General features: G+C 38.3%; 1 long non-coding RNA gene and 1 pseudogene across 12 annotated transcripts in view; one reads left to right on the top strand and one right to left on the bottom strand.

Moving 5' to 3' along the window:
* Positions 1-26414, top strand: part of LOC125618497 — a 329397-nt gene that overhangs the window by 86904 nt on the left and 216079 nt on the right. For 6 of the 12 annotated variants that reach the window (XR_007349803.1, XR_007349802.1, XR_007349804.1 and 3 more), the window contains one exon: positions 4801-4859. The exons of the other annotated variants lie outside the window; for them this stretch is intronic. This is a non-coding gene — a long non-coding RNA (uncharacterized LOC125618497). The remainder of the gene's footprint in view (positions 1-4800; positions 4860-26414) is intronic. 12 annotated transcript variants of the gene reach the window in all.
* Positions 8294-15885, bottom strand: LOC125618496 (annotated as a pseudogene).

A 26414-nucleotide genomic window follows, 5' to 3' on the forward strand; every position in this document is an offset into this window, starting at 1 on the left:
TATAGCAGTGGTACTACTTGATATTTATTGCATGGCACTATATAAAACAGATAGCACTTTTACATACTTAAATGACTAAACCCTCATAGCAAGCACAGGAGAATGGTGGGGTTGTATTTTCCATTTTATAAATGAACAAACTGACGTTTAGAGGAAAGTAACAGGTCCAAGGACACCCAGTTAGTAAATGATAGAGTCAGAATAAATTTACAAGAGAATAAGGCCTGAGAGTAGAATTTTTATTAGTGCACAGTGGGAACTAGGATGCTTGCGTTTTCTGGCAAGAAGTCTCTTTCTCTAGACCAGCTGCAAGATGGGAAGCAACCAGTAATCAGAAGTGTTATTATGGTGCTTAGCCTCAGAATAATGATGTGTCTATGTGGCTTAAAGGTTTAACATTGCCTAGTGCCTCTGTACATATCCACAGAAGCGATATATCCATGTGTTAGTCAGCTTTTTATTACTTTGAGCAAAATACCTGATGAATAATTTAGAGGAAGAAAAGTTTATTTGGGGCCCATGATTTCAAAGGTCTCAGTTCATGGTCTGCCGACTCCATGGCTCTGGGCCCAAGGTGAGGCAGAACATCATGAAGAGGGGGCATGACATCTCAGGTCATGGCAGCTAGAAAACAGAAAGAGTGAGGAAGGTGCTGGGGAGAAGATAAACCTTTGCAGGGCATACCCCCCAATGACTAACTTCCTCCCACTACCTTTTAGCAGTGTATTCAGTTATCAGTGGATTAATTCATGGAGCAATGACCTCACCAAACTGACAAGGTTGAGTTTGCATAATCCAACCATTGCCTAAAAGCCCCACCTCTAAACCTTGCTGCATTGGGGACCATGCTTCTAACACTTGAGCTTTTGGGGACATTCCCTAACCAAGCCATAACAATCTGTCAGGTGGATCAAATTCTCCTTTAGAATCCTTTTTACCTGGATGGTGTAGACATGGATCTTTCTGTTTTTCTATGTTCTGTGTTACCATGCTTATCTTTTACATTCTTCTAGAAATCAGGCTCTCTTTAAGATCTTTTTAAAGAATTATACACAGATGCATTTTGTGCAGAATTTATAGCTATCAACAGCTACTCTAATTTCTTTCATTTTTAAATTCCTGGGGTGTGCCTCAGTATCATCTGAAGTTAAGGGGTGGGGGTAGAGAAGAGGAGGGACCTTCTCAGCTGGATGGAGTAGAATCTTCTTATCTCAGCCTGGATCTCTTCCTCAATATTAAACCTATTAGTTGAATGGCTTAATACCATCCACAGAATCTTATATCCATCTAGCTAAAGTTGATTTTAATGAAATGCATTTTAGTTTATAAATGTCCCATGAGGTGGGTTGAACATAGGATTTGGCAGATTGAGGCTTTATGTATACTCTCTCTGATCCACCTCAACAGGGTCTGCGCCAGTCTGTGGACTTCCCACTTGGTCTTCTCAGGCTAAGTTATCATGGTCTCTGTCCATGGCAAAAGTGTTTCAGAAATCCACTTCAGATCATATAAATGACTTGTGAAATACAGGGACTCGATATGGATACTTTTTAAAAATCCACATACCTCCTTCCAATAAGTGTATTTTGACCTTGAAATGTCAAGATTATGGGGTTTTCTGAACACCTGTCAACCTCAAAGTTAATCATCAACTTTCCCTGCTGTAGTTAGACTCTTCTACACTCCCTTCTTAACCTTGTGGATTTCGAAGGAAAATTGATGATACCTCAAGTTCAAGGAAGGTTGTTAGTGTCTCCTGAGACTTTTTTTTCCCAGTGAGAAAAATGAATGAAAATATGATGACCGTTGGGACAACCCGATGGGTTACAAAGTGCAAGAAGCTATGATGGGGACTTTCTTCCTGTGCGCACGCGCGCACACACACACACACACACACACACACACCACCCCCAGTGAAAAGTCGGAGAACTCATCAAGACTGGCTTTACATGGATAAATTGGCCTTGCTTTCATTTTTTTCCTCAGATTTTTTTTTCTATTTCTGGTTAATGTTGTATCCTATAAGCTCTCCAAGTACTTCATTATCTGCTTATTTTCTGTTTGATTTGCCCCCTTCCCTGGCTAGCGGTTTCACTGGTTCAGCTCAAAATTACTTTTAACAGTTTCTTTTAACTCATTTAAAAGCACCTCCCCTTCACGCTAGACTTGGCTTTCTCCTAAACTAATCTCTGTGGTAGCAAATTAAGGTCAATATATATTAAATATACCACCAATCAGAGTTTATAATGAGAATCCTTCCACTTATTAGTTTGTTTTAAATTAAGTAGAATGATAAATGGGAGGGACTGAGAGCATCCAGGACCATGATCTAAATTCTTCCAGCCAAGAGCAGGGAGGGATTCAGTGCCTGAGATGCACTTCAGACAGTCCTTCCTTAGCACAGTGGGAGGGAGACGGCCTCCTAGGGAACCAGCAGGCTTCAACCTGTTGGCGGGTTGTGGACCAGCCTGTTCCTAGCATTTATGAAACCCAGGGCAAAAGTAACACAACCAGAGGCTCACATACCATATGTCTATTTGTTTAAACATTCCAAAGCAAGCTAACAACCTGTTAAGTATATGTGTTACCAAATGTCTACATTCATGACTATAGCCAAGTAATAACCTGATGATCATGTTGACATTTAGGTTTCTTAGAATTCTCAGACTGTTGTCCTTAATGGTAGCATGGGCCACAGGGAGGCCTGATGCCTGGCCTATGGCCCTCCTTATTTGGCTTTGACTTGCCCCTCAGGGTCTTTATGAGCATTCAGCTGAATGCTATAACATGCCCAGCCAAGCTCTGTCCAGTCTTTGCCACAAAACCTCCTCCTTCCCTTCAACTTGAAGTGTGTGGAATAAAAAGATCTGGGAAGAGGCCTAGCCAGATGCTAGAGGTGACCTCCAAGCTGACTAGGCAGGGGAGGGTGAATTCCCTGCATGTGGTGTAGATGAATGGAGTGGAAGGACACACAGATTCTGGGTGGATTTGTCCCCTTATCCCCATCGACTTCTTAGGCACATAGACACCTAGACTCTGGGTGGATTTGTATCCCATAACTGGGGAACCGTCAGAGGAGTGGTACCGAGAGGGACACTCTAAAGTGTGGAGCTCTGTGTAAAAGCCCTTGTTATAGGGTCATCAGGTAGCACTAGTGTTAGAAACTCAGTGGATTTTTGGGCAGAGAAGTTAATGTGAGAAGAATCATAGCTGACACCGAATTATTACTTTGGGGATATTTCCATCTCATTTTTATTAGGTAGGTTCCATTATAAGCAATAACCATTTTTATTAAATTAATAAGCATTATATGCTCTCGAGAATCCTCATAAATCATTCAGACTGTTGCTGCTTTAAATAGACAAAATAATTTGCCAGTTCTGTAGCATCTACCTCTGTTCTTGCTCTATTCACATCCCCAGCAATACCTGCAGGGACACATACAACCCCAAACCACACTGAGGGCCAGAGGCAGGTTCTAACTTGATAACTTTGGAAGTATAGCTCACATACTAAATATTTCTGATTTGGAAAAATCCCAAGAAATCCTTGTGCTTGTTTTTATACTGGGGATTGAACATGGGGTGTCCTACTACTGAGCTACATCCCCGGCCCTTTTTATTTTTTATTTATTTCGAGACAGGGTCTCACTAAGTTGTCAAGACTGACTTTGAACTTGTGATCCTCCTGCCTCAGCCTCCTGAGTTTCGGGGATTACTGGTATATGAGCCATGATCAGCTCCTGAGAAAACCTCCCTAGGTGGTAAGAACTGAGGTCAAGGGAAAGGAAGTTATTTGCCTGTGTTTTGCTCTCTCACCAGGATATCATTCACAGTGAGTGGATATAGGAATATTGGAACTTCAGCCAGGATCAATACTGAGGAGAGAAAAGTAGTGAGGGGTTGCCCTTACCAGTGGCTAACTGTGATGATCTACTAAGAAATTATACCCTTCTTCCCCATTTTAGAAAACTTCTGTCTACTCTTGGGGAACATAAACTAACTAATTAGAAAAAGCAAAAGTGTTTTTCCTTGACTCTAAAGAGAGGAGGTGGTCAGGAATGTTTCCCCAAACTGGACTGTTCCTAACCCCAAGGAAGGGTAAAGATCGTTAAAATGATCAGGATAATAGAGGTCAACTTTACATATAATAAGACTCATGAACTTTAAGAGTCCAAGTTGGTGACCAGTGACTACATACCAATGTTTGTGGTCATACCTATCGTCACAATCATTATGGTGACCATCTTTATACATCTCCAAATTCCCTTCCACACCATAATATTTTTTTTCTTTCTCCAGTTGGTGAACATTTGAGTTGCTTCCAGTTTTTTGGACTGAAGTGGAAAAAAACAAAAAACCAGAGTATACCCTGATATTTGAAAGCTGGCCTGCCCTCATGGCTAGGTTGTATTTGTATGATTATCCTACTGGATGTAAAGAGTCTCACAAAATACACACTTCAGATAAGGCTATTCTGAGACCATGATAAAATCAGACAAAGCAAATCCACTTTATAATGTTTTCTAAGCACAGGCAAAAATAATGTCACTTTGCCACAAAATACTAAACGGCCCCTCTTGGCAATAATAAATGACTCTACAATTTATTTACTAATTATAGCTGCCCGCATGCTTATCCTCCCTAAAGATAAGATCTATTGAAATATCCAGACATAAAACTGCTGTCCCATTTGACAGTCCCAATCTAGAGACAGCCAATACTTCCGTAGGCTACCTGCCACACCAAACAACCATATCCCACCATAGTTTCTAATGCTCTTTTTCTGTGGTACACCCAGGTTCCCAAGATATGTGCTCTCCCTCACTGCAATGAGGAATAAACCCAACTTGTTCAAAGGTAGGTATATTCCTTCCTTTTGGATGAAGCAAGGAATGGAGTGGTTGACTGTGTTGATAAGTGTATGTCTAAATTTATAGGACCCTAATGAATCATCTCCAAAGTGACCATCCCATATTATAAGCTCATGGCCAATGTGTGAATGCTTTAGTTGGTCTATGTCCTCCCTAGCACTTTGTGGTTTTGGTCTTTTAACTTTGGTCTTTCCAGTGGGTGTACTATGGTTGTTCGTCATGGTTTTGACTTTCATTTCTTGTTTTTTCACTAATAATATCGAGTATCTTTTAATGTGATTTCATGAATTCATATATCTTTTTTTGGTAAAATGAATTTTTTTCTGTCCATTTTAATGTTGGGTTATCTTTTATTGTTATGTTTTGAATTTAACTCTTTGGTTTACAAATATTTCCTCAACATTTATATTTTTATTTTTTAAAGGAATTTCCTTTAAAAAATAGAACAGCAAAAGTTTGAAGAGAAAACTTTTAAAATTTTGTTAATATCCAATTTATCACTTTTTCTCTTTTGTGGTTTGTGTCTTTTGTGTTCTAAGACATCTTTGCTTAACTAAAAGTTTTCTCCTATTTTTTTTAGAAGTCTTTAAAAACTTGCAAATACTTTACACCTATATTTTATTTTATTTTACTTACACCTATATTTTATTTTATACTGACCACATTTTAATTGCTCAATAGCTCCATGTGGCCAGTGGCTACCTATTGGATAGTTTAAGACTTGAGGTGTATCAATATTATGGATCTTTTCAAAGAATTAGCCTATAATCTTTTGATTTTCTCTACTGCTGTCCTGTTTTTGATTTCCCTTATTTTTGCTCTCTTGTTTTTATTTTTACTCTTCTAATACTTTGGACTTAATGTTTTCTTCTTCGTCTAGTTTCTTCACATAGAAATTTAGATAATGGATTTGAGAATTATTATTTTTTCTTTTTAGTCAATTTAATCATTAAACTAAGTTAATAGTCCACTGGTAAAACATTCTAGTTAATTGTAGTTTACCATAGAGAGACATGGAAGAGGTCAGCCAACTGAAAAGTGAATTTGTGGTAATCCAGCAGAAAGCATGTTCAAGAAGGTTGAGAATTATTTTTCTTTTGCATAAAGTTTCACCCACAAATTTTGATATTTCCCTTTCATTTTCATAAATCCCAAGATCTATTTGCATTTTCCCTTTGATCTCTTCTTTTACTCATGTGTTATTTAGAACTGTAATTTTTGTTTCTAAATATCTTATGGTTTTCTAGATCACTCTTTTTTATTCACTTCCACTTTTATTCTACTAAAATTGAAGAAGATTTTAATTTTCTTAAATTATACAATGATTGTTTCATGGATCAAAATATGGTTGGTTTGGTGAATGTTTCATGTGTATTTGAGAAAAAAGAAAGAGTATTTTTACAGCCAATGAGGGGAAAACTCTATAAATGCCAATTGGTCTTGTTTGGTTGTTTTGTTTTTGGTACCAAGGACTGAAGCTAGAGGTGCTCAACCACTGAGTCACATCCCAAGCCCTTTTTATTTTTTTATTTTGAGCCAGGATTTTGTTATGTTTCTTCACTAAGTTGCTGAGGCTGGCTCTGAACTCATGATCTCCTACCTCAGCTTCCCGAGCTGCTGGAATTACAGGTGTATGCTACCACGCCATGCTTGATCATGTTTGTTGATATTGTATTTGAAGCATCCTCTTCCTTATTATATTGCATGTTTGTTTGTGTGTGTGTGTGTAACTAGTTATTCTATCAATTGTGGGAAGAAGACTGCTGAAATTTCTAACAATAATTGTGAATTTCTGTAGTTCTTTCTGCACTCTCAATTTTTGGTTTATATATTGTGAACTGCTGTTTGTTATGTATAATCACAGTTAGAAAAATTATGACTCTATGATGAACTTGACCCTGTTATTATTAATGTCCTTTCTTAACCCTGGTTATATTTCTGGTTCTGAAATCTATATATCTGAATTAATGCCGTAACCCAAATTTCTTTTCATTAGTGTTTGTACAATATACCTTTTTCATTCTTTTCCTTTAAAATTTTTTTTTCGTGTGGTGTTGGGGATTGATCCCAGGGCCTTGAACATGCTCTGTTCCACTGAGCTACACCCATAGCACCATCTTTCTAATTTTATCCTATATCTATACAGTAGGCAGACTTATTACAGACAGAATATAATTGGGTCCTACTTTTTGACTGACTCTTACAATTTCTACTACTTAATTGAAGTGTTTGACTCATTTACATTTAGTGTAATTATCAATATAATTGGCCTTCAGTCTACCATATTGCTTTTCTTTTTCTATTTGTTATATTTGTTCTCTGTTATTTTTTTTCTATTTTCTTTTCCTTTGGATTAATTGAATTTAAAAAATAGTTCCATTTTATGTCCATTTTGAGCTTATTATCCATAATATTTTATTGATCATTTTGGAGTTTCAATATACAGTTTTAATAACACATCACAATCTATGTTTAAGGTATATTAAATAACATATGTATGGTCTAAGAAATTTATACAGCTATAGTTACCTTTTCTTTCAGTCTTTTATTTTTTTCATTCATTTTACTTTTGCGATAAAACCCTCCATATAACATCATTATTGTATTTCCTTTAAATTTCAAATTATCCATTAGATCAGAAAATAAAATGAAATATTTTTCATATTTAGTTCCATGTTTTCATCTACTGGTGCTATTCATTCCTTCTGTAGATTGAACTTTGCTTCTGATATAATTTTCTTCCTGCTTAAAAACCTCCTTTTTGGTATAGTGCAAGTCAGCTGACAATAAATTGTATCAGCTTTTGATTGTTTGTATTGTTTATTTCATGATCATTTTGAAGCACATTTTTTTTCTGTTTTTTAATATTTCATTTTATTAAATAACTAATCCATAAAACCATACCAGTACACTGCCTTATTAGGGGAAAACCATTCCTCCATATCATCTTGTACCTTGGCATACATAGATTATTCCAGGTGTTGGAACATTCCCTTTTGTTCATTTATTTACAACAGAGGATTGAATGAAGGTGGAAAGGCAGATCTGTGCACAGGAGGAAAGTTGTGTTAGTGTTTCAACACATCCTGGTTTAAATGGCAGGGTAACTTGTTACACATACCAACCACTTCCTCACCCCACCCCTGATCCTGTCCACCTCTTCCACCAAACAACTCCGAGACACCCTAAAACCAAGCAGTTCCCATTCAATTGAGTTCAATGGGACAGACATGGAAGATACCTTACTTTTCACCTTTGGGATTAAATAGGTGAACTATGGCCAAAAACAAGTGAAGATTTGCCGCAGTCTGGCTGGGCACAAAATCACGAGCCACCACACAGCTTGTAGATTCAAACAGCAACTCTTTATTCCCGAACTCACACCAGCCGTCTACAATCACGTTCTGGGGAAATCCACGTTCTCTGCCCAAATCCACCCCCACTGGGCTTCTGTCTCCCAAAAAATACTGTCTGAATCCCGTGAGAACTCAAGGGGAACTCAGGCAGCAGGATACGCCCTATTCCCAGCAGGAATAATCTTAAACCTTAAACCTGGAACCCAAACCGAGAACGCCCTAAACTCGGATCTGCCTGGTCCTTGAGCAAGGTCACCTACATGCAATGTCACTGCAAAATGTCCTATTTCCAGGAGTCCTTCCACTAAGCAACATGGGGTACGCTGGCAAGGAAATTGTCATACCTACTTGGCTAATGGCTCCCAGCAAAGATTTTTAAGAAAACTTGTGACAGAAATAAGAATGAGATCTGAATTCAAACACAGAAAAAAAATTCTACTGGGAGAAAAATAAAATCTTAGCTGATATTCTGAAAATGCTTGTAAGAAAAAGTTGGAGAATGACCTTTCAGACACAAGCTCTAAGAACCCTGGATACAGCAGGAGCTTTGGCTAACAGTCTGGGCCTGCTGAGCCAGATTTCCTTAGGGCTGCCCAGTAGACACCATGGATGTCTGGCTCAGTCTGCAGTGGGAGTCCTTCAGCTCCATCACAGAGTGCTCTCCAACATGTTATAGTTGTCCTTAAAGCTCTTCAATTTGAGGAAATGCTTGGCACCTTTATTTTCTGACTGGAGGGAAGGTATGTCACCTGGATAGTAGTTGAGGAGACTTCAGGGGACTGAGTTAGGTCTTTGGCTGCTGACTGGTGCTGTCACTGAGAGCTCCCAATTCTTGCTTTGACCACAGTGGCCAGCTCACTTAGGGCCTCTTGATAGCGCAGGTACTCTGGCCAAACACCCCATAGCGAGCTGTCTCGTAGCCATGCAGCAGGGTATCGATAAAGGCCTTCCTCACACCCTTGAAAGGAGTACTAGTGTTTTGAAGATCTGGCAAGTAGGAGTGGAAATTCTTGCCCATTAAGGAACAGGGGTGCCTGCCTTCAGCATGAAATGGGATCTCAGAAGCATGGAAAGTATCCAGAGCTTTCATCCTATACAGATAGTTGTAGCAACTTTGATTTCCCTGAGTTTCCAGATGTAGCAGTCTTGCATCATCATCTGCAAGGACCTGAGGTTCATACTTGATATCCTGAACCCTGGGTAGTCGAATATCAATCTCCTCTTTCAAGTCCTTGGGGACATTGTGTCCCACAGGGATATGGGGTCCCCTTCTAGATTTCATTGCAAAGCGCATAATTTGCCTCTTCACAAAAATAAACAGTAGTACAAATACCAGGCTCCCATAGGCCATCACCAGCACGACATTCACCCTGGATAGCCAGTTACTGCTGGACACCATGGCCTCCCTCTCTGTGCAGAAGTGCTCGGGTTTTCCTGCTGCCCTGCCTTGTTAGCCCAGGATCCATGGAAGCAACAGCGCCTGGGTTCCCTGGAGCTCCCCGGCATTTCCTTACGGGGGAAGACGGAGCCAGACCTGGTCTGAAAACATGGTGGATCTTGAAGCACATTTTTTTTTTTATGGATATAGAATTCTATGTTGAGAGCTTATTTTTTCCAAAATATAACATGTGTCACCCCATCACCTTTTTTATATAGCGTTTCTGAGGATGAGTCTATTGTAACTATTATCTTTGTTAATTTGTAGATAATGTAACTTTTTCCCCCCCTCTAACTTTTTTTAAGTTCTTTATCACTTCTCAGAAATTTCATAATGGTACAACTTGGTGTGATTTTTTTTGTGTGTATGTGCTTGAGTTTCTTTGAACCAGGTGTATTTGTGCTTATATCAAATTCTTCAAATTTGGAAAACTTTTGACTATTATTTCTTTAAGCATTAAAGCATTTTCTACTCCTCCCCTTATCTGTCTGGGACTGATACACACTGACACTGTTTTACAAACATTGATGCTCTGTTGACTTAAAATGTTTTTTTTTGTTGTTTGTTTGTTGTTGTTTTGTTTTTCCTCATTATGTTTCTTTGAGACAGATTGTTTTGCTGTATTTTCAAGTTTACTAATCTTTAGTTTTACTCTGCATAATCTGCTATTAAGTCCACCCTATATATTATTCATCGCACATGTTGTATTTTTCATCTCTATGTAACTAAGAACTTCTCAGCAATTTAAAAATGCAACTTCTGTTATATGCAATAATGTAGACACACTCAGAAACATTAAACTAAGTGAAATAAACTAGATGCAATATTCTGCAGACTACATGACTCCATTTATATGAATTTATGAAAAGGGCAAACAGTAGTGGCAGAGAGCTGATCACTTATTGTATACTTGGAGTAGGTGCAAGTGCTGACAGCAAAAGGGCAGGAAGGCATTTTGTGGGTGTGAAGTAGCCTAGGTCGTAATTGGGATGATAGCTGTGGCTATCATTTGTCACATCCATCAATTTGTATTCTTATAATTGGGTTAAGAATGGGGAATTTCTTAGAAATGCTCTATCCAAATTCATCTTTCTAGAATTGAGTGAGAATATTTTCATTCTTTCTGATTAGTGATCTCCCCCCAAGAGTGGACAGAAGTTTTCCAACTCCATATCTCCAGATGTTGCATTTGGAGAGAGATATATTCATTTCTTTTCTCCTTATGTTTATGTTGTTAATTACCTTTTGAACTTATGGAGGATATTTATGATATCTAACATCTTTGTTGACTAATTTTATCACTTATAATATCTTTGTTTTCAATGATCCAGGCCTTCTTTGATTATGATTTCTCTGTTTCTACTTTGCACATTTTTGAATGAATGCAGGTTTTGCACATTTTTTTGTGTGTGTTGGGTTGTTAGGTTTTGTAGTTTTATTTTAAGGAGTGTCACACTTTATTCTGACTTCAATTTAAGTTACTTTTGATCAGTTTTGACCTTTACCAGTATTCCTCTTGAACTTTCTGGGTCAGGTTTAGAGCAGCCTTTCATATAGTGTGAATTTAGTATCACGACCCAGGTTCTTTCATTCTGGGTATTTCATCCAGTGTCCCAAGTCTTTCTCCCCTTTGGCTGGTGTGAAAATTAAGTTTCATCCCCATTTGGTTTCTAGGTACTCTTCTGCCTTCAGCTTTCAGGAGATTCTTTCCCTGCTTTTGGTAGTTTTCCATTATGCACAGTCAAATAGTACTTAGGCAAAGACTTGAGGAGACCATTTGCAGATGTCTGGGGCTTTCTCTGTGTTTATCTCATATATTCTTCCTGCAAATTTTATCCACACTACTCACCCTGAGCCATCTCTTCAACTTGACAAGACCATCAGACTGAATTCCCTTTCCCCAAGTAGTATTCTGGAAACTGCTTTGGGATAGTAATCATGTGCAGACATAGGGGCCACCTTATTTCTGTCACCTTACATGTTTATAGATTATGATATTCCTTCTGTTTTAATAACTGAAATTCATTTTTTCATACATTCTGTCTGTTTTTCTGGTTGGTTAAGGCAGAAGTTTAAATATGATTCCAGTTTTCCCATGATAATTAGAAACAAAAGTCCTTGATAAGCAGTTTTTGAGTAATCAACTTTTTTGATTAAGCTATGAATCATATTCTTGTTGCCATTAAAGACCTGTTGAGGTAAAGGAGAGGAACTGGGTAAAAGCCTTAGGGAAATAGACATAGGAAAAGTACATTGATTTTATAGTTTTAAGCACATAATCTCCTGTGTGGTAATAGGTCCATCAGTACTCCAGAAGAGCTGAGGCTGGTGTTCTTCATACCGAGTCCTTAGGGCATGGTAGCTGTGCTGTGTGTAAGAGTCAAGACAAGTGACTCTTACAGTCAAGACACTGTAAGAGTAGGGATATTTCATCTTCACGTCAGGATATCTGAGCACTCTAGGATTTACACTTTGCATTTCCCTAGCAACTGTTTTTTTAGGATGACCAGATACACTAGCGTGACAGGTGAAGAGTCTCCCCTCCCACATCTAAACTCAGAAGCCAGACTAGAGATCTGAATGCACTGTTATTATAGAAAGAAGTTTGCTTCAGAGTTGAGCTGGTGCTGTTAACTTTCAATTAAAACTATTTTGATCTGTCCTAAGTTGCAGGACAGGGTGACAATAGAGGAATAAATAAATATGAGGCTCAGGCTTAGGATACTTTTTCTCATTTTTAGGATTCAATAAAAACTAAACAAAGAGGCCCATTACTCCTATTGGGAAGTTCATCAATTCTTTTAGAAGTGTGCAAACATTTATTATCTGTGAGCTTGAATTTTTCACATTTCTTTATACTCCTAGTTGTTTCATAAAATATTTGATCCTTCTTGCCTATGAATACATTTCTGATCTAATCCATTAGTTAGTGAGTTGCTTTATGTGTATGTCTTATTTACATATGTACTTCAGATGGTTCTGCATTGCAGATTGTACTATTTTGGTTCATTTTGATTACAAGAAAAACAGATCTTTGTTACTTTTGATTATGATAATTTATGGGGATTTTAGTCTCTGTATTAAGAAAGGTAGGAAGACAGAAAATTATACCAAGAACCACTTAGCTAAACACCAAGAACAAGAACATATTTAGGATACTATATGAGGGTTCTCTAGAGGAAGAGAATCAACAGGAAGTATAATTATTAACAGAGAACTTATTAGGTTGGCTTATGTGACCAGAAGCTGGATAGTCCACAATGACCTTCTGCAGGCTGGAGAGCTGGGAGAACCAGCAACAGTGCATACCAAGAGGCAAAAGCCCCAGAACACAAGGGATCAACAGTGCTACCCTAGCTAAAACCAAAGGCTTCTGGAAACTCCCTGGAGAATCACTTGCAGAGTCTGCTTTGGAAGAGTGAAGAAGGAGAGTCTGATATCCCCAGATGATGGAGGCAGCAATCGAGAACCCATTTAAGAAGAATCGAGCTTGCATCTGCTGCTGCTTCCTTGTTCTTCCAACTTTTATTCCATCTAAGCCACCATACTATTGGAAGGTGCTGCCCATGCTTGGGGAGGGTCTCCCCTTCAGTTGGCTATCTCACATGCCAATCATTCCTAGACACACCTCACTGACATACCCAGAATCCTCTTTATCCTTGGCATCTCTTAATTCAATCAAGTTGACAATTCAAAAATTCACCATTATAGATACGCTGTAGGTAAGGCAACTGGGTATCATGTCCTTGGTAGCCAGAGCATTCTCTGCGGTTCCCTACCCTCTACCCTGTTGTTTTGATCACAGTGTCCCTCCTTCTGTCTTTGCTCCTCTCTATGGATTGACTGTTCTCTCTTACTCATGGCTTCTGCCTATTTATGGCTTTACCGCATCATAGCTTCCATCTCTGCCTTCTGTCTACAGGTGTCTCTTTTCCTGTCCTGCTTTTTTCTGTTTAGAATTTCTGCATTCTGATTTGGTTGAACTCTCATTCTGGATTGTAGCATAGGTTGCTGATCAGATGGATGCTTGGAATAAGTGTCCAGTTTTGTTCTAATCACTTGTAACCACATGGCAGGAGTATGTATTATCAAACTGGTGGACCACCCCTAAGGAACCTTGAAGAAGCATTCTGAGATATTTGCTGGCTCTGTGAGACATCCCAGAAGGGGAAAACTTGGATGCCAGACATCTCATATTGTCTACACAGTGAGCAGATGTTAAGTAAATTTTTGTTGAATGAGTGGATTGACTAAATAAGAAATCCATTCTACTCTGAGTGAATGAGCACTTGACTAAACATCCTATATACTCTCATCTGTGCCCTCTCTGCCTCTTTTTGTTTCCCTCTTCTCTTTTCCCCTTTTTAACTTAATCTGAAATTGGACATTGCCAGGTAGAGCAGATCTTTTATTGTTGAAGGAAATAAGATGTTTCATGTTCTATAGCATCTTATCTCCTGCCAGCTAAGTGCCTCATTCCTCATTTGCCTCACAGAACAGCATTGAGATTGAAGTGGGATCCTTTATCTAGATTCCCCAAACCCAGTGTCTGTGCATAGGAACTTCATAATAGTAGTTGGATATTATTTTTCTATTCTCTTCATGATTGGTCCCTCACTTCAGTGAATTCCAAGCTCCAAAATTGCTTTGAAATGTTACCCCTTTTGCATTAGGAGATCCTCTTTGTTTCTATGCCATTGATTTTTTTTGAGGGAGTAGTAAACAAAGTAAGATATTTATAAGAGGCATTGATAATTTATGTCTCTTTCCTTATAAAATTTTTCGTTTTAGAAGAAGCATTTGTTAAACCCAAGGAGTTAACTTAAAATATCTATGCCTTTAGTAAATATGCATTCAGTTAGGGGCATCTCTTCCATGAATATTCAGACAGAAAAATAGAGTGGGAAATATATTCTGGCTTATTTGGTTTTATCAGTTCAAGTTCTGAATAAATCTAATCAATAATGTTAATGTCAAGTTTAATTTCTACACCTCCTGTAAGTCAAGGACTAGGTCTGTGCATTATTTTTGTTGATAACCATCAGCAATCAAAAGCTTAAAAGTCACAACAGTTAAATTTGTAGCATTGAAATGAAAGAAATAGTTTTCCTTTTTTAAAAAGAGGGTAAAGGAAGGCCTGGTGATTCTTGGCAAATTTAATTCATGAGACAAAAAGAAAACCTGGACTTTTTCCTTAGGTAATGTTTGGGGCCCTAGAGCCCCTCCTTGTTTCTGTTATAGCTGCACAGTGAGCGCTCCTTCCTGCTCGAAGCACAGTGTGGGAGTGGCCATCGGTGGGACAGAGTTGCCATATGCAGCCAGACCCTGGAGCGTATGTAATTTCTCCTAACAGTTACCTACTTTTTGTGCTTGAAGTGAACACATCACAGGCAAACTTCTGTTTGGCCCTCCTATTCAGCTGCTTGCTTTGGGGACATCTTGCTCATTGGATATTTTAGTGGTTCTCCAGCAAGCTGTGCAGCCAAGCAGAAATACCACACTCTTTGTGAAAACCTGAGGTCAGTACAATTTCTTCCCAGGGAAATTATAACCTTTTGTGCTGAGATTGGGATGTCTGGGTTAGAGAAGGGGAGAAGGAAAAAAAACAGTTTCTGGGATCCCCAAAGCCCTTATCTCTTTCCAGCGCACCAGAGCTGAGATCACAAGTTCATTCTTGGCAGAAGGGCAGCCTCCCATTTTTCAGGACTCCTAAGAGAACACAGGGCTTTTCACAATTCACACTGTCAGGAACATTTAAGTCTAAGTGACATATGCTTCTGGGTTTCCTGATGTCTTTTTCTTGCCCCTGTGCCTTTCTGTAGGCTCATCATTCTGCATGGAATGATCTGCTTCCTCTCAACTAACTCCTCTCTATCCTCAAATGCTCACTCCTCAAAAAAATTCTTTTGTCGACTTTATACTTGGCTCACACTCTTTTTCCACCCACCAATTCTAGCTACTTGAATTTTCTCAAAGTCTCCTGTGCTTGCCTCCAACATGGAAAGCAAATTCAACATGTGTCGTAGCCCCCAGGATTGTGTCTCACCTTGATACCATAAAGTAAGGTCCATATTTCATTCATCACCACGTCTTGAGGGCTCATGATTTAGTTTCAAAGTTTTTGAGTCAGGGACATCTGGATTCAAGCTCATTCCATTTCTTATTCTCTTCATGACCTTCATTTCCTCATCTACAAACTGAAGCTACTAAAACCTTAAAAGCTGATGTAATTAAAATAGATATATATAAAACATATATATTCCTTAGTATGTTATGGAGGCTTATTTTTTATTGAATGAATATTGGCTGAATATCAAGAACCTATTTGAAGGAGAAAATATTTCACACACACACACACAATCTGTACACAGGTTGAAAGAGATGTAATAAAGAGGAAAGTGTGGATATGAAGCTGACAGCCTTCTGGTGACATGGGTACAACAGGTCTTGGTTTCATTCTGGGCTGATGCTAAATGTCTGCCAAGTCTCTCATTATGCAAGCTAACTGTGCAAGAAGCTTCTTGTCAGTCTCATGCTGCTTCTTCTCTGCTAGCTTTATCCACTACCCCCTATAGCGCATGGTCTTGAGTAATTCCCTTGGATTTCCAGGTCTTGAGGTGTCGGAATAAGGTTTGGGGGAGATAGTTTCTTTTTCTTTTCATTCAAGTCAAAACTTAGTTCAGATCCAGTCCCTTACTCACAAGACTTATAATGTTTCTATTAACTCAAATAAATCTCCATTTGTGCAGAAACATATTAATCACAGAGGTTTATTTCATGACTCACTTTCCTGAAGAAAAACACTGCTATATATTGTCAATCCCTGCCCATGCTGGAGGAAGTATCAATTTAAATGGCGACAGCTGTGGGTGGGAGATGAAGTAGTGACTCTCAATGTTCTGCTCCTTTAGAGAAGTATGGAACAAGTGGTCCTTGAGCATTTCTGACATGCTAGGCACATTTTATGTGCACTATTTATGTGCACCATTTCTCTTAATTTTCATACCATGTGTAATAGATATTATTAATGCCATTTTGTAGATGAAGAAATAAATCAGGGAGCAAGTAGAAGAGTTAGGATTTGAACCCAAAACTGACTGTTAACTTCAGCTTCTTTCCCTCAATTTCAGCATTTTCTATATATGTTAGTCAGTTAGTCAACTTTACTTCTCTGTGACAAAATACCTGAGAAAAACAAGCTATAGAAGGAAAGTTTTATTTTGGCTTATGGTTTTAGATATTTCAGTCCATGGATAGCTGGCTTCCATTGTTTCTGGGCCTATAGTAAGGCAGAATATCATGGTAAAAGGGTGTGGCTGAACAAAGCTGCTCACCCTGTAATGTCCAGGAAGCAGAAAGAGAGGAAAGGACCAGAGACAGGATATACCCTTTAGAGCATGCCCATGGTGACCTACTTCCCCCAAACAGGCTCCACCTCCTAAGGTTTCCACTATCTCCTAATAATGCCACATATGGACTATGAACCCACCAATGGATTTATCCATTGATGAGGTCAGAGCCCTCATGATCCAATCACTTTCCAAGAACACATCTCTGAAAATTGCTGCATTGAAGACCAGGGTTTCAACACATGATCCTTGGAGGATATTTCAGAGCTAATTATAACATCTCAGTATTCAGGCATATTTTGCCCCACAGAAATACAAATGTTGAGATCTAGAACAACTCTTATTTTTATAACTTTGTGGAATCCTGGTTCACTTATGAATCTGGAAAATCTATGATTCTTCTTGGTGGAAAAAATGGATGTACTTATCAAATTTTGCATTAAATATCTAGGATTTAACAGAGCCCTGAGTCCCATTCATGGACTAATGGTTAGGAATTCCTGATCTAGTCCACCCTTAAGATAAGTGCAATTATTGTATACCAACCAAAAATTTAAAAAAATTAAGTCCCCATCTCCTCAAAAAGTAGAATTCCTGATTTGATCCAAATCATCAGTTAATTTATGGATAAAACAACATCAAGAGAGAAGGGAAGGGAATATTTAGTCACCTGGGGCTAGAACCCAGGTCTTTAAAATCAGTCAAGTTATATATTACTACTCAATAATATCTCTCACATTCAATGGTGCACTAAGAAAACATACACATGGAGGAAAAGAATTAAATTTGAGGTGAAGGAAGGAAAATGGCTTTATCATTATAAACACTGATTTCCAGGCTCAGGTTACCATTGGCTGTGAAGGTGCTGACCTATAGATAGAAAGCAGAGTACACAGGTGACTTTCACTGCTTCAGGTGTTTATTAGTCCAAGAAGCCTCAATTCCCAAGGCACCTCATTTACTAAGGAGCAGTTTATACATAGAGAGAATCTGTGACATCAATATTCTAGCCTTTCCTCATGCCCTGTAGATCAATGGCTTGTTCTTATCTGACAGCATCCACTGACATATTTCCTTGGGATCGAAGAAGGAAGAGAAGAAATTGCAGGTAGGATTTTCAGCTGCCTGGCATGTTGTGTTTTTATTGAAAGGCTTTACTGTCCCACATTGCCTAGATCCCCAAATCCATGCAGTCAAGAGTCTCAGCATGCATAGAAAGGTAACATGAGTGCCCTGTCAATAAGCTTCCACTATTCTACATTAGTTGGCTCCTTACCATATTGGAATATCATCTTCAAGGGCTTTGGTGCTTATCCTGGCAATTCTGTATTTTTATTAGAGGTAGGCAGAAGAAATCCATATCGTGTGTAACTATAGATCTATATGGGACTCAACTACTCTTTAGGATGGACTACATTTGCTGTTAGACTACATTCAAGGGAAATAATTGAAGGTACACCGTACTTTTGATTAATTACACAAAAGCAGCTCTTGGGTAAAAATCAGTTTGACAAACATTGAGTATGTGCCTATGATTAGGTTAGGTGATGGGAATGTAAGATGAATAAGAGTCAAGGAATTTATTCAATCATTGATCTACCCATTCTTTCAGGTAAAAATAGTCTAGGGGTTCTATGAGAGCAGAGAAAAAGTAAATGTAAATGACATCGAAACATCAGGTGGAACAAGTTGGAGGAAGTGGCCATTAAGCTGAATTAAAAAATTAAGTGGGGTCATCCTGAATAAAGGGGAGATTGAGGCAGGGTGAAAAGGGCCTTCCTTTCGTGAACAGTAGACAGAGGTACATCATTATGGAAGCATTAACTAGTATGATGAGTGCTATGGTTTGAATGCATAGCTTTCCAAACTCAGTTGTTGAGTGATGGCCAGTGTGATAGAAATAGAAGTTAGGCCTTTAAGAGACAGGCCATGGGATCTCCTCTTTTATGGCCCTTCCAAGAGAGGTTTCATGCAGGGTTATGTTCTGCTTGCCTTGTGTCTTCAGCCGTATGAAGACACCATATTTATCCTCTCCAGAGGATGCAGCATCAGGCCATCTTGGAAGTGAACAGTATCTCCCAAGAGAAAACCATCTCAGCCTCCAGAGATGGGAGAAATAAATGTTCTGTTCTTTATAAATTACCTCGACTCAGGCATTCTGGTGCAGCAGCCTAAATGAACAAAGACGATGAGTTTAGGAAATTACATGTACTTCAATATTGCTAGCATAAGAGATGTGAAGGTAGAGGAGGAGCAGTGATAGGGAAGGAAGGACACAAGAGAATTAATTATTCAGAGGCCAGATCACAAAGAACTTTATGTGCTAAGCTAAGGAGTTTGAACTTTATCTTAAAAACTAAGGGGAGCGATTGAACAATTTTAATAGGGGTGAATGGCAGAATCAGATTTACATTTTGGACAGATTACTCTGTCCACGGGGAGGAGGATGTATTGGAAAGGGGCCAAACAGGAGGTTGGGAGATGAGTGAGGAGGCTATTGCTATAATCCATATGGGATCTAGAATAAAGCAGTAACAGATGCTTAAGACAGGAAGACAGACATATTAAGAAGATATTTAAGAGGTAGGACATAAGACTTGAATTGTTTATATGTGGGGATGAAAGAAGAATTTGAAGATTCTGCTTTAGTAAATTATTTGTACAGCAGTGCCATTCACCAAGATTGTGAGTATAATCAGGAGCATGTGACAAGAACAAAAACAAACTAAGTCATTCTTCTAGAATATTCTGCATATAAGGTTGGAAGAATTTTCAAATGGAGATACCAGGATAGCAGGTGGCTCTAGGGGGTCTCAGGAAAGCAATTTGAACTGCACATTTGGATTCATCCTTCTTAGATGGTTGTAGATGAGACCACTAAATAAGTATAAAGTCAGAAGAAGGAAGGATGAGGATGATGTTCACAAAGGAGACTGGAGTGCCAGAGAGCAGAAGGAAAACTGGGAAAAGTGATGTCAGCAGAAGCCAAAGGAGAAGAAAGTCTTAATGATCAAGGATTGTATAGGGTTTAGGGACATGGAAGGCCTTGGTGTCCTATGAAAGATCTACATCAGGAGAGAGAGCTATAGATGAAAACTATATTATAAGATGAATGATGAATGGGAGGAATTACAAATTCTAAGAAATTAGAAGTAAAAGGTGTAGATAACCCTTTTAAGATAATAAAGGGAAAGCAGACATAGGAAGATTGGACAAGAAAGTATATATATTTTGATTTGTGCTATTTGATTTTTTTGGTTCCTGTTCTAATGCAAGAGACCTGAGGGAGTTAATTTGCTGAGAAGGAAGAACCGTTTTAAAGGGAGGAGCTGAATGAACAAGAGAGAGAGGAAACTGATGGAGTGACATGTGTGAGGAGGTCAAAGGAGATGAGATGCGATATGTTCATAAGCTATGCTTAGACACCAGACCAGAGGGAAGAAGGAGCAAGTAGGCACAGAGGAAGCAATGCACAGGTGGCACAGGAGGAAGGGGCACTAGTTGCCTGGTGCCTTGGGTTTTTATCAAGATGACATAAGGTCCCATTTGAGACTGGGGAGATACCTCTGAGGGGACACCAGGATCTAGAGGCCATTACAGAATTATTGGGTAGCACCGAGGACCAAGCTGTGATGGCAGGCGTTGGAGTTGGATGACACCAGGATGTGTTGCAGAATGACCAGCTGAGTATAGACTATACACTGGTCAGCTGGTGAGGATCCAATGCTACCATTCCACAGTGTCAGACAGCAGATGTGAATGGCAGGCGATGCACTGAGTAGGGAGACTGAAAATCCAGGCTCTTAATCTGATCAGACCACATCCTACTTACAAGGCTAGCAGTGTTACTCTCTGAGCCTCATTTTTCTTATCTGTAACAGGGCTATCATTGTGGATCTCAGAGGGTAGTTACTAGGTGTGAAAATTCACCCTGATAATTATTTAATGATATGTAAAAAAGGATGGATATTTTTCTGAATATGAAAAGTGAATACAGAGCCTTTGAAGATCTCACTATGCGACATAGAATAAAAATACATGCAAGTTGATGTAGTTGAAATGCAAGTTGAAAGGTGCTGAACAGAAATCCCTTTGGGATTCAAGATGAAGGCACAGGGAAGTTTCTTTTTCCTTTTTGTTTTTCTTTGAAGTAAAAAATTTTAAAGTTACAAGATAAGTTTCCAAGTGACCAAGGTATAAAATATAATCGCTACAAGAATCCTGTCTGGAAATGAGGACTAAAGGACCTCTTGTGGTTGACCGACTTGGAGACAAACATGGAAAACAAGGAGGAAAGATGGAGGAGGGTGCTGGGACTGCTCTCAGAAGCTGCTTCAGAAGCTGTGCATCAGAATGCAGGTCCCATGTGGTGATGAAGGGCGAGGGTTCTGCCATCTTGCAGAATCTCCAGGACTTTTCTGAGGCAACTAAGGGTAGATACTTCTCTCTCAAAAACAAATAGTCTGGTCCTGTGCCACCTAGACAGAGCATCAGAACATCACATCAGGGGTGTGTGTGTGTGTGTGTGTGTGTGTGTGTGTGAGAGAGAGAGAGAGAGAGAGAGAGAGAGAGAGAGAGAGAGAGAGAACAGAACATGTAAGGGGTTGCTGTACCTAATCTCCTATATATAAAATCAATCTACTTTCCCCCAAACACCGTATGTTCTGAAATGCCATTTTGCATAACACATTCTTGGGAGGAAACAACGAGAAACAATTATAGAACAGTAGAAGGTAGCATGTAACCTGGAGTGAAATTGTGAGTTATAGATAATAAGATTCCTAGAAATCCCCAGGAAGGAATTGGACCTAAGGGGCTGGAGGATCTGAGCTGGAAAAATATCAGAATTGGAAAGGCTTCAAAAATAATATAATTCCAAACTATTCTTCCTTTCTAAATTCAGCTCCATTCTACAGGTGGGCAGACTGAGGCTCTGACGGGTAAAGGCACTTGCTGGGGTCACAGAGCTTGTGGGTGGCAGAATACAAGCAGGACATAAAAAAGTGGGCAGGAGCAGGGAAGAGGTGGGAAGTTAAAGTGGAGGATGACATGGTGACGTCGCTTCCACTGATGGATTTCTTACCATGCACTAGTCATTATTCATGCATTACTTGCTTTTAACACACAACAGCTCTATAAGGTGGTAGGTTCTAACGGACATTTGTTGTCTTCTTTGTTTCACATATGGCCATTCAGAATATGGATTCCCTTGTTATTTTTGAAGAATCATTTGCTCTTTCTGGTGGACATGACTTTCTGTGTACCCATTAAAAACACCAGGTGATGAGCAGAAAACATTCCCAAAGATGTCATGATCTGGAACCAGACAATTCACGGTTTAAATCCAGCTCTGCACCTCTATCTGGGAACCTTGACTAAACTCCTTGACTTTTCTGTGCCTCAGTTTCCTCAACAGTGAATATGGGATATGGAATAACTTCACAGAGGTCTTGTGAGAATTACGTGAGTTAATATATAGAAATACAGGAAAGTGCCTGGCATATAGTAAATGCTAAATAATGATAGCTAGTATTATTTGTTAATTTTCTAGCAACTTGGGCATGGGTTCATGACTTCGATTTGACCAATCAGACAATTTCACATCATATATTGACAAGAAAATGTAAAAATTTGCAAAAAATAATTTTAGTTATCAGGTATCCATAACAACAGCAACAGCAAATATGAGCAGATTCTAGAGATATTAGGGACAGGGCTGAATTGTTGGTTCTTCCTATAAACTACTCAATACTTTTTACTATATTTCTTTTATCTTCAATTATTTCTACCTAAGAATGCTGACTCATTAAAGAATCATTATTTTGGGCTCTTAGCAATTAAGAAATTTGCTCAAGGTCAAATATTTAATATATAGTGAGGCTAGGATCTTATTCCAATTTTTTTTTTATTCCAAATCCTTGTTCTTAAGCACAATGCTATTCTGCCACAGAGACTCACAGATTTCTAGGGTTTATGAACTTGAGCTTGTCATTTGGGGCCACCCTTCAGTGCAGAAATCTCCCACACAATACTCTAACTTGTATCCATTACCTCTATTTAAACCCTGCTCATGATAGGGGAGTGCTATCCTTCAATTTTGTCAATTGTCACACCTTTTGGTTAACATCATTTTTTTACACACACACACACACACACACACACACTCACATACACAACACACACACAACCCCCACACAACCCACACACATAAAAAGCTGTTAATAAATTTTGTATTCATTTTCCAGGACTGTTGTACCAAATTACGACAAACTATGGACATTTGACTCTCACAGTTCAAAGAGGCCAGAAGTCTTTTTTTTTCTTCAATTTGTTCTTTTTAGATATACATAACAGTAGAGTATATTTTGATATAATATACATACATAGAATAAGTATAACTTGTTCCAAGTAGGATTCCATTATTGTGGTTGTATGTGATGTTAGAGTTACATTGATCATGTATTCACATATAAGGATAGGAAAGATATGTCCGATTCATTCTACTCTCTTTTTTATTCCTGTACCCGCTCCCTTCCCTTCATTCTCCTTTGTCTAGCCCAATGAACTTCTAATCTTCCCTCCCTTGTTGTAGGTTAGCACCCACATATCATCAGAGAGAACATTCTGCCTTTGGTATTTTGGGACTGGCTTATTTCACTTAGCATGATAGTCTCCAGTTCTATCCATTAACTGACACATGCCATATTTCATTCTTCTTTATGGCTGAATAATAGTCCATTGTGTATATATACCACATTTTCTTTATCCATGTATGGATAAAGAAATGGCTGTGTCACTGTAGTATGTTGATTTTAAGTCCTTTTGGGTATAAGCCGAGGAGTGGGATAACTGGGTCAAATTGTGATTCCATTCCAAGTTTTCTAAGGATTATCCATACTGCTTTCCGTAATGGTAACACCAATTTGCATTTCGACCAGCAATGTATATGTGAAACTTTTTTCCCATATCCTCGCCAACATTTATTGTTGCTTATATTCTTGATAATTGCGATTCTGACTGGAGTGAGATGGAATCTCTGTGTAGTTTCAATTGACATTTCTCTTATTGCTAGAGATATTGAATATTTTTTCACAAATTTTTTGATCATTTATATTTTGTCTGAAATCAAGGGGTCAGCAGAGTTGATTCCTTGTAGGGCTCCAAGGGAGAATCTGCCTACCATCCCTCAGGACTTCTGGTAGGTGCTGGAAATCCTTAGAACTCCTTGACTCATCTTAATTTGATTACAATGGCAAAAACCTTATTTTCAAAGAAGGTCACATTCCCAGGCATGGGGGTTAGCACCTGAATATATCATTTGGAGTGAAACAATTCAACTCACACCAGTGATGAGCAAAATTAAAACATGAAAATATTTCCTTAAACTGCATGTGAATTTAGCTATAAAAAAGAAGACACATTGGATAATGTGAGGAAGAGGTGTCAGGGAACATGAAGGTTTGCAGGCAGATCTGCTTTCTGGACATAGGTCCTGCATTGGGCCTCCCTGTTCAGCTGCAGAGCTTGGGAAGTTGCAGCACTGACAGACACACAGACATTAAAACACTGCCATCCACCTCCCCATTTTCAGGCCTGTTTAAAAAGTTGATTTCCTCCATTTCTACATATATAAAGACTTTTATTACAGATTTATGCTATCTTAAAATATGCTTATTTGTATTTTTTCATTTTGCTCTTTTTTATTTTATATCAGCCAATATAGATCTACTTCATTCTTAGTTATTCCCCTTTCGATCTGCCAGTTGATGGTTTTTTCCAATTCTTTCACCGATGCAAACAAACATCAGTTAGCAAACTTCTACAAAAAGAAATCTTTGTATACGTATGAAAGTATTTTTTTAAAAACTCATCTCAAGGGCAGTGTTATTATGTTGAAGGTTTGCATTTAAAATCATATTAGATACCACTGCCTACAGAAATTTGTTTACCAACTCATACTTTCACAAACAGTGCACATCAGGGTTCATATTTTTATGTCCCTATCCACATTGATATTTGTATTTTTTTGCTAATCCAATAGGAAAAAATATGTATCTTTTCTTTTTGCCTCTCCCTTATTATTCCTGGGGTTGAATGACTTTTGTTACTCACTTGTATGAATTACCTGTTTTCATATTTTTACATGTTTATTGTTCCAGTTAGCTATTTCTTATAAATATGTAGTTGTGAGCTATATAGCTTGTATACTAATCCTTTGTTTTATTTTCTCTTAGTATTTCCTGGTGTTTTGCCATTGTGCATGATCTTTTGAGTATAGAAGTTTTAGAGTTGCATTTAATTTCTTTGTTTTCTGACACTTTTGTAGTTTTAATTTTTACGTATGGTTGGTGCTTTGATTTAAATGGATTCTATTTTTGTGCATGGAACAAGGGTCTAGATTTATTTTTTTTTTCAAGAAATAGTTATTGATTTCAATGCCATTTATTGAATAGTCTATTCAAAGTGCTGGGAAACTACGATCCACAGGACAAATTCTGCTCAGGTCCTATTTTAGCAAATAAAGTTTTATTGGAACAGTTATTTGTTTAGTGTGGCCTGTGCCTGCTCTCACATTACAAAGGCAGAATTGAGAGTTGCAATAGAGACTATCTGGCCTACAAAGCCTGAGACATTTGTAATCTTGTCCTGGAAAGAAAAAGTTCCCTGACCCATGTTTCCCTACTGATCTGAAATACTTTCTTATTTATACTGAACGTCATCTCATGTAATGATTCTGAGTTGTATTTCGCTCCACTGAATACCTATCTACTTCTGGGTCAATGCCATGTCATACAATCTTAGGTGTATAGTATGTTTTGATATCTGATGTGGCATATACCCAATGATTTCCTTTTTCAGGAATTTCTTTGCTTTCTTGCATGTATTGTTTTATTTTATATACAACCAGCCATCCATGTTTATGGATTATGCATTTGTGAATTCAAGCAGTTGTAGGTGAAAAAAAAATTTTTCAAAAATGCATCTGTATTGAGCATGCAAGCACTTTTTTCTTGTTCTCGTTACCTAAACAATAGAATATAACAACTATTTACATTGTAGTAGGTATTATGAGTAATCTAGGGATGATTTAATGTATATGGGAGGATGCGTTTATATTACATGCAAGTATTACTTCATTTTTAAAAGGACTTGAGCATCTGAAGATTTTGGTATCCACAGGAAGCCCAGGAACCCATCCACCATGGATACAGAGGGACTACTTATTTCACCTTGTCCAAATATTAATTACACAAACAAAACTCTTGTGATTCTGATCAGAACTTCAGTGAATTTGTAGATATGGAGAGGGTTGACACCTTCACAATATTGATGCTTCTCCTTCAGAATCATGAGAGGCCTCATCATTTATTTTCTATTTCCTTTACTTCCCTGAGGGA

The sequence above is a fragment of the Marmota marmota genome, unplaced genomic scaffold, assembly GCF_001458135.2.
Source record: "Marmota marmota marmota unplaced genomic scaffold, marMar, whole genome shotgun sequence".
Taxonomy (NCBI): domain Eukaryota; kingdom Metazoa; phylum Chordata; class Mammalia; order Rodentia; family Sciuridae; genus Marmota; species Marmota marmota.